We start from the raw sequence: 15,642 nt of genomic DNA on the forward strand, positions 1-15,642 counted from the left end.
ACATACCTGAAAGACGAATTTCTAATTAGTTGCAATGAAATCTCCATGTTGGTTTCTGTTTAATGACGCCAACTTCGGAACACCAAAATATCTTTCTTCAACATTGTTGCTGTAAAATGTTTTCTGTGGTTACTATACTCCAGCAGGCCGTGATATACAGTACGTCTGTCTTTCCCCCCCCCCCCAATCTATAAATGCGAACTTAAAACAAACGGTAAGGTTATGTAATGATTTATTTTTTCGTTTTAATATTTTAACAATATTATTTATATAACATATTGCAGTAATAACATCGCCATCTGGAATCTCGTTGATTTTTTCACGGCTTCCTTAATGTTATTCGTATCAGGAATGCAATAAGTTTCGTGGAGTAGTAGACTTTACTTAATGTTTGCAAATATTTAAAAACAATAATTAACAGTGCAATTTAGGTGAAATTGCAGTGGTAAGTTTCCAATTTATAATTATTACTATGTTAAACGTCTCTAAAAATAATATGCTAAAAGCCTAAAGCAGTAAAATGAATGTCGCGCTTAAGCGGTAACAAGAGGGAAATTGTTATGTGTGTTACGTTGGGAATACTGAATGTGGTATTTCACACTTACCGCGTATTGGTTCTGTGCGGAAAACAAGCAAATACGCACCATCTCGCACAAAATTGTTTTCGCATTCATGCGAATGAAAGAAATATTGCGGTATGCAATAAACAGCAAATCTGTGACGTGAATGTAGCTCTCCTTCTTGATTTGCTCATACTACTTTTAAAATAAATTTCATATTTATATTACCTTGTGTAGAGGCCGTCGTGAGAGCATTACCCATCCCACTACTTTCCATTATACTGTTTTCAACTAGGAACAATTGATGGGAGTGTCCCAATAAATTCTTATTGTACTGACGTGCAGCACAGATAAAGTACGGTACTTCGCACATCGGTGTTTTCCTCATATTAAGCCTACTTAGAGGTTAAAGTGAAAAAAATCTGCCTCTACACTATCTTCAGTATCCTATTCTCTTTCTCCGTCTACTCCCGGTCTCTCCCGCCGCCTTCTGATGGCAGGTGTTGCATAGTATTCAGAACTTTCCACTGTTTTGTTTCCTTGTAAAACGTATTTCCTTCAGCAGTCTTATTGTCTTGTGGTGTTGAATGTATGATAAGGTAAAAGAATATTCATTGTTATCTCTACTGATGTTATGAATTGGCGGCGTGGTACAGTAGTGTCTACTCAAGGAAGTGTCTGGCTGTACTATGTTTATCTACCACACATTTCTCTTCCGTGGACCTTTCAGGATCTAAACCTGAGATGGAAACCACTCATTGAACAGTACACAATACTCATTACTAGAGCCTGATTTTTAGGCATTTATAACAGTTAAAGTAGGCATTATAAATTTTAAAAAGGCATAATATATTTTAGCAATAAATTTAAATTATATCATCATAACTCACATTTTTACTTCGTAGTTGACACATGTTAACTTATAAAATACTTTTGGTGAATGTTACTTATGTCCCGCCCACTTTAGAAGACATAGGCCAGTTTTACACTAATCCTAAACATTTAGTATAACTTGTTGCTTGTGTAGGCAGTCTTTTACATTATATTTGCGAAAATTGGTTTACAGCGCAACATTGGCAGTGATAAAAGTGTGAAATATTCGGGTGAAACGAGCGTTGAGCGACTTCCGCCGATTTTGGAATAGGGACACCGACGCACTTGAACTGCCAACATAGAAAACAAAAAATCACACTCAATCGCTTTCACCTTCATCTTGACGGGATAATAAAAGCCTAAACTAACCTAACCTAACCTAAGTGCGTCGGTGTCTATTCCAAAATCGGTGGAAGTCGTTCAACGCTCATTTAACCAATATTCGTTCAGTGGACGGTGGATACTCTACATTGACCATACTTTTTTCGTGATTAACTGTCTTTTCACAAACCTTACATAACGAAACTGTCCATCGGTTGAAAACACATTGGCACCAAATTCACTAACGTAAGCATGAAGTTTACGAGTACTTTTCAATGGTTTACTTATCTTATACCTTCTGTCATCTTACAATAACTGACTGTTACTCACTCAGATTTCTTTCTCTTACAATAATAAACACGTGTAACATGAAATTGTAAGATTTCAAAATATGAAAGCAAACAATTGAAAATTCTACGTGACAACTTCTACGAGAACGAACTTAATATTTAAAATTATAAAGCTGATTATTGGTACCGTAAAGATATGGCAATATTATATTTGTAACTGTGATTGTCGATCGCCGTGAGAGACGGTTCATCTGGATTCAGTATTACGGTTGGGAAAACACCTTCTAATGAAGATACTGAATGCTTGTTCTGTGCCTTTCTTAGTAGAGGCCATTTTGATTTTGCAATTTTGGGTAATCTTGTAACTTGTTAATAGTATTTTTATGAAGGAAATATGTTAGATTTCGAGTAAATTATTTTTTCAAACATTTTATAATATCATACGAACTTCTAAGTCCGGTGTACCAAAACGAAAATGGTATTCCATATTTGTAACACAGCCTCTATTAGTTACAACAAACGCGGAAAGTGCCGATGCGTTTTCTTGCGCCAGATTTGTAGCATAACGTCACAAAGTTTTCTTTTCAGACAGCGATCCACTCCTCTGCCTGTTGGGGGTTAAGCTGAAACTCAGTCAGCTAGTTGAAGAGCCTGAACCGTGTTTCTTCGTAAGGGTTGAAACCAGTTATCCAGTTGTTGACCTCCAATAACCTCAAAATACATGGCTTATTTTATCAAAACGCTGGCTTCACTCCAATACGTCCCACCAGGCAGTTGCATCATCGTGTCCAGCAATTCCATAACGGAGGTTGTTCATGACACAGTACGAATAAAAACTCTCGTCTTGCTTTGACTTGTATGTTGAGTTCAGCCGAACAATTGTAAGCTTAAAATTTCTTTTCTTTCAAACTTACAGAACAACTATCAGTGTTATTCAGTATCAGTGGACGTTGGCTTTCCACTATCGAAACTCGTGTCCAGTTCTCATGATGACACCACAGTCTAGTAGCCAACGTACACTCACGAAGCTCAATACGTAGGGAATATGCATCCATTGACTTCATATAATAAAATGTTTCAACTTGAAACATTTTATTATATTAAATTAGATTTATCTGAAGACAAAATGAATTGTAAAATCCATTGACCGTTGAACTTCAGTTGCTGACCACTAGGATCGCTACTATCGCACAGTCTATTGTTCCTAGTACTCTCAGTTGCTAACCGCTTGGAGCATTGTATCGCGAAAAATGCAAAAAATCACCTCAAGCTTCGTGACTCTATGTAGACTACTAGACTGTGAAGTTCAATAATCTGGTGATCGACAAAAAGAGCTGTAGTTATCTGAAATGAATATTACGTTTGATGTAGTTGATTAGAGCGAGGGATACGTGTCACTTATACACACATCCTTACCGTTAATAGCGGTAATTCTGTTATATTAATTTTCTACTTATAATTTTTGGATGTAGCAGCGATATAATTCATTGTTAGGAATCGAGTTGTTGCAACAGTTGAAAATGTATAATTTCAAGGGAAGTATTCTGGGGCCGAGCATCGAACCCGGGATCTTTGGCTGAGCGCGCCAACGCTCTACCGACTGAGCTAACCCAAAATCCTACCAGACCCCGGCTCAATTATTCCCTTTTTATATCCACATACCTCAAGGGGGTTGAAAAGACGTCAGAGATCCAACATAGAGTGCACATTTTCTGTGTGACTTAAATTATTCTGCGTTTAATTTCCTCTCGAGTATTATTTATATTTGTTTTGTTTTTTGTTTTCAAAGGATAAATTTCCAATTTTTATATTTCCATTTCGTACAATATTCTGATCACGAGACATAATCATATACTTTGTCTTTACGGAATTTGCTTCCATACCTATCTCTCTACTTGCTTCAAGTAAAATTCCCGTATTTTCTCTAATCGTTTGTGGATTTTCTCCTAACATATTCACGTCATCCGCATAGACAAGCAGCTGATGTAACCCGTTCAATTCAAAACCCTCTCTATTATCCTGGTCTTCGAAGTAAGTAAAAACATTTATAGTCCCGTCGCTCTAATTTCCGGCAGCCAATCGCGTTGCAGAACGGCTACATTTAAACGTGTGCGGTCTTGTGATTCGCTTAAGAAGACGTTATTCATTTCTTAAGGCTCGATAAATACTTAATAGAATCGCCCGCCATTTTGGCTCTTTCGTTGGCGTTCGCAGAAAGCACACGAAGACATTATTTGCTAAATTACAGTGAGTTTGATTTATTATCATAGGAGCTACGACATGATAATGTTTAACGATGTGGCAAATAGATTCCTGTATGGTAGCTCGGCAACGAAAGAACAAAAATGGCGAACGATACTACCTATCTAGACTTTATAGAGCCTTCACTTCCTAAGACGTAAGCAAAGAGGAGGAGTCACACCGGGAATAACAGCGTCGCGACTATAATAGTCACCATGTTGCAAGTTCACCAGAGACAAAATAATAGGCCTGCAAGAGACAGATGAATTCTTGTCTCTTGAATCAACTTTTCCCTAGATCGGAATTCAACCGATTGGGTATCAAATCACATGAATTAGTTCATTGATTTGTATGTATATTGAATGACTTTTTTTCAACTTTAAAATTATTGTCGAGGAAATGACATAATGACAAGTGAAACAACTTTAGGGTATCATTTTGTAGAACAAACTGTAATACTTACTTACTGGCTTTTAAGGAACCCGGAGGTTCATTGCCGCCCTCGAGTAAGCCCGCCATTGGTCCCTATCCTGAGCATGATTAATCCAGTCTCTATCATCATATCCCACCTCCCTCAAATCCATTTTAATATTATCTTCCCATCTACGTTTCGGCCTCCCCAAAGGTCTTTTCCCCTCTGGCCTCCCAACTAACACACTATATGCATTTCTGGATTCGCCCATACGTGCTACATGCCCTGCCCATCTCAAACGTCTCGATTTAATGTTCCTAATTATGTCAGGTGAAGAATACAATGCGTGCAGTTGTGTGTTGTGTAACTTTTTGTAACTTTCTCCATTCTCCTGTAACTTCATCCCTCTTAGCCCCAAATATTTTCCTAAGCACCTTATTCTCCAACACCCTTAACCTATGTTCCTCTCTCAAAGTGAGAGTCCAAGTTTCACAACCATAAAGAACAACCGGTAATATAACTGTTTTATAAATTCTAACTTTCAGATTTTTTGACAACAGACTGGATGATAAAAGTTTCTCAACCGAATAATAACAGGAATTTCCCATATTTGTTCTGCGTTTAATTTCCTCCCGAGTGTCATTTATATTTGTTACTGTTGCTCCAAGATATTTGAATTTTTCCATCTCTTCGAAGTATAAACCTCCAACTTTATAGTTTCATTTCGTACAATATTCTGATCACGAGACATAATCATATACTTAGTCTTTTCAGGATTTACTTCCAATCCTATCTCTTTACTTGCTTCAAGTAGAATTTCCGCGTTTTCCCTAATCGTTTGTGGATTTTCTCCTAACATATTCACGTCATCCGCATAGACAAGAAGCTGATGTAACCCGTTCAATTCCAAACCCTCTCTGTTATCCTGAACTTTCCTAATGGTATATTCTAGAGCGAAGTTAAAAAGTATAGGTGATAGTGCATATCCCTGCTTTAGCCCGCAATGAATTGGAAAAGCATCAGATAGAAACTGGCCTATACGGACTTTGCTGTAAGTTTCACTAAGACACATTTCAATTAATCGAACTAGTTTCTTGGGAATACCAAATTCAATAAGAATATTATATAAAACTTTTCTCTTAACCGAGTCATGCGCCTTTTTGAAATGTATGAATAACTGATGTACTGTACCCTTATACTCCCATTTTTTCTCCCATATCTGTTGAATACAAAAAATCTGATCAATAGTCGATCTATTACGCCTGAAACCACACTGATGATCCCCTATAATTTCATCTACATATGGAGTTAATTTTCTCAAAAGGATATTCGACAAAATTTTGTACGACGTCAACAAAAGTGATATTCCTCGAAAGTTACTACAGTTAGTCTTGTCCCCCTTCTTAAAGATAGGTACGATTATGGACTCCTTCCATTGTTCTGGTACAATTTCCTTTTCCCAAATTACAAGTACAAGTTTATAAATTTCGCTAGATAATACGCTTCCACCCTGAACAAACTGTAATATCCGAAGAAAACTACCAAATCAGATTTTCTGAAACAAATTGCCGGGAATGAAACGCAGTTGTCTTGTTAAGATGCAGTGAGATTAATATCGACTCCGAAATAATGAAGGAATAATTCGGATCTGTGCGAGATGCTGATTTTCCTCTTGCAGTAGTGAGAGTGAACCAGATGGCGTGATGGCAGCGGTCCTACTTGGCAAGCTACTTGACTTCGTGCTGGCCCTCAGGTCGTTCCCTTTCATGTCCAACTTTTTGACGTGACGTGCGGCCTTGAACACTTCACAAAAACAAAAAGGTTTTGGCCATCATGTTTGAGTACAGGTCTGGCTTTAACACTGTAACAATTTTAACTATGGGGCGAAAGTATCCTCCGTCCCACGTATAAAAGATAACTGCAATGGTTTTATCTTAATTCATTTCTCTTTCAACCTGTGCGGGAGTCACGCATACTTGCTTTATATAGCTGTTACTACTAAAAATTCTTGATATGGCTTAATAGTTCGCTGAAGGCATCCTCCTGATATAAAACACTATATTTAGCATAGCACTCATCTTGATTGCGGCTAGACCTTATCAGACGGTGGAAACGATTTATTTAAATATGGTTACTGTAATGCGTGTTTGTTGATGGTTCGTTTTAGGGAAGAATTTTTCATTGAAATATTAAAGCCGATTATTTCCATTGGACTTAAAAAGAAAACTGTGATGTTAATGGTAAAACACTTTGTGCGGGATCGTGCGTATTTGCTTCGTTTCCGCACAAAACCAATCCGCGGAAAGTCTAAAATTCCACATTCAGTATTCCCAGCCTAACACTCATAACAATTTCCCTTTTCTTACCGCTTAAGTGACATATTGATTTTACTGCTTTAGGCTTTTAACATATAATTTTTAGAGACGTTCAATATAGTAATAATTATAAATTGGAAACTTACCACTGCAATTTCACTTAAATTGCACTGTTAATTATTGTTTTTAAATATTTTCAAAAATTAAGTAAACTCTACAACTCCACTAAAGTTACTGCATTCGTGATGCAAGTAACATTAAGGAAGCCGTGAACAACAAGATTCCAGACTCATCATAGACTGGGGGGAAAAAAAGACAGACGTATATCACGGCCTGCTGGAGTATAGTAAACACAGAAAACATTTTAAAGCAACAATGTTGAAGATAGATACTTTTGTTTTGCAAATTTGCCGTAATTGAACAGAAATCAAGATGGAGATTTCATTGCAACTAATTAGAAATTCCTCTTTCAGGTATGTAATAAATGATCTTCGCACAAAATAATGTACGATGCACGAGCGGTATGTTTTCTTTCAATTCTCAGAAATTAAAAAAGCTCAACTACGTTTCGCTTTTTCAAACTTTTCCTCGAACATGAAAACTTCAACATACCGCTCTTGTAACGCATATTACTATTCTATTACAGTTATAGTATATCCATCATATTTTTCTAGAAACAAAAACATTTGAATCTTAATTATTATTTGAGAAGAAATATTCGCTCTGGCGCTGGGGGTCGAACCCGGGTCCTTGGTTCCACGTACCAAGCGCTTTGACCACTGAGCTACCCCGAATTCAATCCACAGCACCAGATCGAACCTTCCTCCTTCAATGTTTCCCTTTGTGGCCTGATTCCAAGTTAGGCATATATGTTGACGTGTATGTCCAATGTCAACTGCCATTATATTAGGAGCGCACTCAGCTGAGTGACTTGTTTGGCCGGGATATTACAGATACTATTCTGTATGACAAATTAATAAGTCTATAATATTCTCATAGCTGCAGTTCATATGTCTGTAGGCCTACAGATTACTGTGCACTCAACTGCGGAATCCCGGCCAAACAAGTCAAGACTGGTTCACAATAAACCGGAAACGAGAATCGGAACGAAAACGAAAACGGTAAAATTGTTAAAATGTGTACATTTAAATGTGAGCATTCACAATTAACGAAAAGCTTGCCGGAGCCCAGGATCGGGAACGGAGAGTTGGCCAAGTTTCAACTTTGGCGTTCACGTTTCCGATCACAGCCCACTAGATTCATTCTATTTCCATCTAAAAGCTATTTTGTCGTCATATATTTTGTAGCAAGAAGACCGTGACATAACCTATGCATTATTTTGTTCTGTGCTGTGCATCGTGGAGCAAGTTTTATTTGATGAGATTCTAATATTGAGTATTGAGGAAAATCCTCACGTTTACGATAAGCGGCGCGCCTCGTATAAAGATGAGAAAATGAAGGAGAATACGTGGCTTTCAATAGCTGCATCTTTGAACACCGATCATAAGTGAATCATATTTTATTACTGTATTGTTTGTATTACACACTACATATTCATGTTTGAATTCAATAACTACTGTTGTGTTCATTTTTGTTCTATTGCAAATGTTTCTTCTCTAATTATTTTACGTTATGGTAGACTTAAAATAGGTTGTGATAATAAAGATGCATGGGCATATTTAGGCCTATAATACCGTACCTAATGAAATGTTTCAGTTGAAATTTCGAAGTTGGTTAACCTGTGTTTATGTTGGCTACCTTGTACTCATGAGAGAACGCCATTGGTCAATTATACACAAATAACATCAGAATGCGTAATATCGACTTTACATATCGTTATTGACATGCATATCGATATGCATAGTCGTCTACGTTCTCGGTTTATTGTGAATCAAAAATTTTCATATTAACGTCCTCTGCTTCTCATTTTCATTCTGGTTCTCGTTCCCGGTTTATTGTGAACCAGCCTTCACTCAGCTGAGTGCGCTCCTAATATAATGACAGTTGACATTGGACATATACGTCAACATATATGCCAAACTTGGAGTCAGACCACAAAGGGAAACATTGAAGGAGGAAGGTTCGATCCGGTGCTGTGGATTGAATTCGGCGTAGCTCAGTGGTCAAAGCGCTTGGTACGTGGAACCAAGGACCCGGGTTCGATCTCCGGCGCCGGAGCGTATTTTTCTCCTCAAATATTAATTGTCAATATTACAGATATTATTCTGTATGGAAAATTAATGAATCTATAATATTTGAATCTTAATTTAAAATATGAGATGTTTTGTGATGTTAACAGATGAGTGTACTTTTAATGAATACTGTACCATCTTTCATGACACTCGGGAGGAAATTAAACGCAGAATAAATATGGGAAATGCATGTTATTATTCGGTTGAGAAGCTTTTGTCATCTAGTCTGCTGTCAAAACATATGAAAGTTAGAATTTATAAAACAGTTATATTACCGGTTGTTCTTTATGGTTGTGAAACTTGGACTCTCACTTTGAGAGCGGAACAGAGGTTAAGGGTGTTTGAGAATAAAGTTCTTAAGAAAATATTTGGGGCTAAGAGGGATGAAGTTACAGGAGAATGGAGAAAGTTACGCAACGCAGAACTGCACGTATTGTATTCTTCATCTGACATAATTAGGAACATTAAATCGAGACGTTTGAGATGGGTAGGGCATGTAGCACGTATAGGCGAATCCAGAAATGCATATAGAGTGTTAGTTGGGAGACCGGAGGGAAGAAGACCTTTGGGGAGGCCGAGACGTAGATGGGAGGATGGATTTGAGAGAGGTGGAATATGATGATAGGAACTGGATTAATCTTATTGAATTTGGTCTCTTTCATGCTTCATATTCGTAGTTTACTGGCACACTATGGTATATTAATACGTCACATAATGACCAATTATTTGATTCATCACGAATATTTGTTTCAAATCACAATTGTCCAAGTGTTTTGGAATAGTTTTCGTTCACTTATTTTTCTCCTCATAATTTCACCTATTTGACATCATCATTTTCGTATCAGAGCTTCACGAAAAGGTCGCATTATCAGTTGTCAATATTGCAATATATCCTCTGGGACTTAAACTCTGTCGAATTATTTGAAATAGTGAGAAACGAACAGGCAATGAGATGTACGTACAAAGAAAATGCTATAGCGTGCGTTAGTTTCAATATGCTATTTATTTTTCGTTAGCTCTAATCATATCTCTCAATGCTGCTTAAACTAAACAGGTATGAGTTATATATAAACGACTTGTTTTTTTTCTATTCCCGTTAACTAAATTTCATTCGCTATTCCAGCTTACGAATTGTTTCTTGATGTGGCTGCTTTAGTGCGCTAGAAATTCTAATTTAATTATACTTATTTATAACGAAATTACGTTCATTATAATTTAAAAATGTATGAAATTGAATTAAATTTTGGAAAGGAATGAGATGTAAAAGCGCTATTATCTGCAGTAATTAGAGAACAAAGCCTTTGAGTTGACTGGTAACTGTCACAATTAATTTTATCGAGCGACATGCATTCATTTACACGTCATGTCAGTCACAGCTTCAGTCATTCGTCATCATCCATCTTCGTTCGCAGTAGGGAGGCAAATCCTACTTAGTTTTCCACCTATAAGAAACTTTGTTCAGCATGATTTTAGAGTAGCCTGCTGTCTCCAATTCAATCTCTTATTTTCCACCTTTCCACTCCACCATTTTCTTACCTAGGAAACGGATTTCTAGTTCCATACATATTTTGTTTGCTATGTCCTAGACTATGTTATTCAGATATCTCTACGTTTCATGTAGGCTACACAGGATCCCCCTGTTAAAATTCTACACGACCTACAACACCTAAATAAACAATAAACTCCTATAAATGCCTAAAAACTATGTTTGTGTCTGCTTTTTTAGTATTTTGCGCATATTTAAAATAAAAATATCGGTAAAACTGCAAAAATATTCAAAAACATTACAAAAATGGCAAGTTCGATCCATATTGGTCTTAAAGGCCCATTCCCAATGAAAATTAAACATAACCGTTGTAAACACAAAAGTTTGCGCCCAGGCTACTAAATGGGATCATTCACAATGATTCACATAAGCATTGACATACCATAAGACGTTAATATGAAAGCTTGCAAACTCCAAACTTTCAGGCTTATGCTTACGTGATTTGCAAACAGAACACAATCGTGGAGCGCTGAAATATACGACAGAATATGAAGAAATGGCGTCGTTGTTATGTTTCCATGGTTACCAAGTATGTTTGCTGTTATGTTTATGTTCCCATCGTGAATGATGTTATGACTTCTTGATTTTACCATAACGTTTATATTCTTAAGTTAACGCGTACGTTATGTTTAATTTTCATTGTGAATGAGCCTTAAGAAGCGGAGGGAAGAAAATTTTACCTAATTTCCTGGAACGAAGTTCGTTTGGAAAAGTCCATCCTAGCATAAAAGGGATGGTTTGTTTTTCAGCTTAGGCGAGAGCTTACAAATTAGTTTTTGTGTCAATGCATTCTTGTTATGCGAAATGGAACTGACCAATCAGCAATCAGTCTCTTTCACTGACATAATTTGAGTCTTCAGTATAGTAGCACACATTGTCAGCACCAGTTCTTTGTACAAAAATTCCACCTAAAATGGAATATTTACAAAAATTAAAATTATTAATTTGTTAATTTTATATAAACTTCTAAAAGTGCTAAATTGGATTTTAAAAAATCATAAATATCTAGTTTTAGCACCTAGAAATATGTTCCCTACTCACAAAGTGGTGGTGGTAGTAGTAGTAGTAGTAGTAGTAGTAGTAGTAGTAGTAGTAGTAGTAGTAGTAGTAGTAGTAGTACAGTAGTAGCAGTAACAGCAACTGTAGTAGTAGTAGTAGTAGTACTGTAGTAGCAATGAAAGATGAAAATATAGGGTAAACTAGGGTCTGTTGGACAGTCGGGCATGTTGGACACTTTGTACTTTAACGTGTTACCTCGCCACTTGTGGGCACCACATTCTGCTAGAAGTCAATGACGGAAGTAGCCCTACTCGTGGCTACTTCCGTCATTGACTTCTAGCAGAATGTGGTGTCGTGGCTACTTCCGTCATTGACTTCTATCAGAATGTGGTGCCCACAAGTGGCGAGGTAACACGCTAAAGTACAAAGTGTCCAACATGCCCGAATGTCCAACAGACCCCAATTTACCCTATTGCAGTTAATCTGAAAATTATTTTAATTGCACCTAAAATGTCAGAAACCCCACATGTAAGATATATGTGATGTTTATTTTCTTCGTTATTATTTGACCCAGATGATCAGGGTTTTGTGTGTATGCTTCTACTTAGGCCTACCCATCAGAAGTATACATAAAACATAAATATTCTAATTCTAACACAATAATATCTGTACAATATGGTGAAGGATGGGTAGAACAGAGAAAAATTCTCTCCGGCACCGGGACTCGAACACGGGTTTTCAGTTCTACGTCCTGACGCTTTATCCACTAAGCCACACCGGATTTCAGTTCCGATACACTCAGTTTAAGTTCTATCTCTCAGTTTTCCCTTTGGTGGCCTACCCTCATGTACTGTGTCACAGAATATGTGACAGCGGCACAATGTCCAACACACTATGTACAGAGGTGCACTCATTACGAGTGACTAAGTGGCCGGGATCCGACGGGATGAGCTCCGTCTTGGTTCACTAAGTGATTATATACGCATATCATATTATTATTATTATGTACCGAAGTCCATATGATATTTCCGTGCAGGAATTTTGCGTTACCATATTATGGATGGATAGAACAGAATCTCCCGGTGACGGAGAGAATTTTTCTCTGTTCTATCCATCCTTCATCATATGCAGGCTTCGAGACTTCGGACCCAATAGAGCAGTTCAGTGGGAAATCCGCATAACGGCGTACTGAGTATAGTGGTAAAGCGTACAGTGGGTGGGGGTACTGTAGAATGAATGTCAACAAATACGCGAAGGAAAACGCTCTGGATTTGAAGGTTCTGACGAATAATTTGGTTTTCATACAAAGCTATTTTCAAACTGTGTCTAAAACTATTACACGGTTAGAGAAGTCAGAGCAAGAGAAGCCGTAAGCCCTCAAATTAATTTAGAAAATGATGCAGAGAATTAATGAGACATCAAGTACACCCGTTACTGAACGCGTAAAACAGTAGTGGAAATCAATTTTATGTAAAAATAACGGATATGGAACACTGTGTAACATAAACAATAAATTAGTGGGCATAAAGTCACCCGAGAATAAAGGACAGTCTCTTAGAGACTGCGATGATGTTAGGTTTTTTCGTTTTGCTCCCATCACGTCATGCGTCGTAGAGCGCAGCTTTCTACAGTACAAACTTTGGCAGATAACCGAAAAAGATTTACGTTTGAGACACTGAGAATGTATCTTGTAGTAGGTACATTGCAATTCGGTACTGTAACTGCACTTCCTAAAGACGACCAATAGGATAAATGAAAAAATTAAAATTGCTACATGCTTATTTCCACCATTAACATTGTGCATAATTAAACACAAATGCTTATAAAAGACAGGAGAATAAATGCTTTTCACATTCTTTTGACATTATCATTGTGTAACGTATATTTACTTTCAGAATGTACATATGTGTGTTTCCCCAAACTACTGTACTCTACTCTAAATAGCAACGTTGTTACCTCAACACATCTCTACCTACCTGCAGCGAGTCAGCAACCTATAGTGCATGCACAGTAAACTTATTGTATTGGGTCCAAAGTCTCGAAGCCTGATCATATGGTAACGCAGAATTCCTGCACGGATATATCGTATGTACTTTGACACATGATAATAACATAATAATAGTAATATACGTTACAAGAGCGGTATGTTGACGTTTTCATGTTCGAGGAAAAGATTGAAAAAGCGAAACGTAGTTGAGCTTTTTTAATTTCCGAGAACATGAAAACTAACATACCGCTCGTGTATCGTACATTATTTTGTGCGAAGATCGTTTATTACATACCTGAAAGACGAATTTCTAATTAGTTGCAATGAAATCTTCATATTGGTTTCTGTTTAATGACTGCAACTTCGGAAAACCAAAATATCTTTCTTCAACATTGTTGCTATGAAATGTTTTCTGTGTTTACTGTACTCCAGCAGGCCGTGATATACGTCTGTCTTTTTTTTTCCCCCAGTCTATAAATGCGAACTTAAAACAAACGGTAAGGTTATGTAATGATTTATTTTTTCAATTTTAATATTTTAACAAAATTATTTATATAACATATTGCAGTAATAACATCCGCATCTGGAATCTTGTTGATTTTTTTCACGGCTTCCTTAATGTTACTTGTATCAGAAATGCAATAAGTTTCGTGGAGTAGTAGACTTTGCTTAATTTTTGCAAATATTTAAAAACAATAATTAACAATGCAATTTAGGTGAAATTGCAGTGGTAAGTTTCCAATTTATAATTATTACTATGTTAAACGTCTCTAAAAATGATATGTTAAAAGCCTAAAGCAGTAAAATGAATGTCGCGCTTAAGCGGTAAGAAGAGGGATATTGTTATGTGTGTTACGTTGGGAATACTGAATGTGGTATTTCACACTTACCGCGTATTGGTTCTGTGCGGAAAACAAGCAAATACGCACGATCTCGCACAAAATAATATCTGTACAGTTTTTTGTTTTTCCTGAAAAATTTGGTTTAGTGTGCATGTGGGATTTGTAAATTTGCTGTTTTTCTTGAATCCCGATATTAAATATTTGAAAATAAACATTTTATAGCCTCAAACCAAACAAAATTATAACAAAAATTAAAATTGCACTTAAAAACAAAATAAGAACTTCGAAATAAAATTCAAATCAAACCATAAAATCCAAAAATAATCTAAAAATAGGAACAAAATAATAACGTAAATAATTGTATAAAAAGGGAAATGTTTGTTCCTTAGCAAAAGGCTTAATTGCAACTCTGAAAGGTAAATCAGCATGTACTGTAAATAAAAATACGCTGATGATCGCATTTGAAGGTGCTGAAACTATAAGCCGATCGCTGAAATGTGTTTGTAATTAATGCAACTCGCTCCATCCTTAAATATGATAAATAAATCAATGAACGACAACTCCGGCCGTAACAATCAGTCACGGACTGTGTTAATCGTGATGCAAAGCCAGCTACAATAAGTGTTATTAGTCCAGGCTACTGCACCCAGCGCCCGTATACACACTGCAATGAACTGTAATTACGCCAGAGCCGTCTGACGTGACCCACATAGGAACACTGACCTTACTGCACGGCGTTTAAGTGGAAAAAAGGGGCACCGTATCGATTGTTCCCCATCATTGATGGGCAGGACGGGGTATAATATTTCTAGAATTAAAGCGGTAGATTCTGAAGGCACCGTTTTTAACGTAACGGTGATTTGGGACGGGCGGTGTGATTCAGATTGGTAGTCATTATGTGGCCAGGAGGATTTGTTTCTAGAAAAGAAATTACGTTTTTATACTTGAAGTAGACGCTAAACGACTTACCAATCTAGAGATCTTCGTTCGAGTAGCGAAATGTCATGTGCAATTTATTGCGAACAAAGACTGCGTTGAGGCAGGTTTCCTTGAAGTAGGCCTCC

The 15,642-nt window shown here is 36.9% G+C and overlaps 1 protein-coding gene across 2 annotated transcripts in view; it reads left to right on the top strand.

Moving 5' to 3' along the window:
* The window catches only part of LOC138705913 (transcription factor Sp9-like), a 397,606-nt gene that overhangs the window by 78,481 nt on the left and 303,483 nt on the right, over nt 1-15,642 (top strand). The gene's annotated exons all lie outside the window — the stretch shown is intronic.

Source organism: Periplaneta americana, chromosome 1 (genome assembly GCF_040183065.1).
Source record: "Periplaneta americana isolate PAMFEO1 chromosome 1, P.americana_PAMFEO1_priV1, whole genome shotgun sequence".
NCBI lineage: Eukaryota > Metazoa > Arthropoda > Insecta > Blattodea > Blattidae > Periplaneta > Periplaneta americana.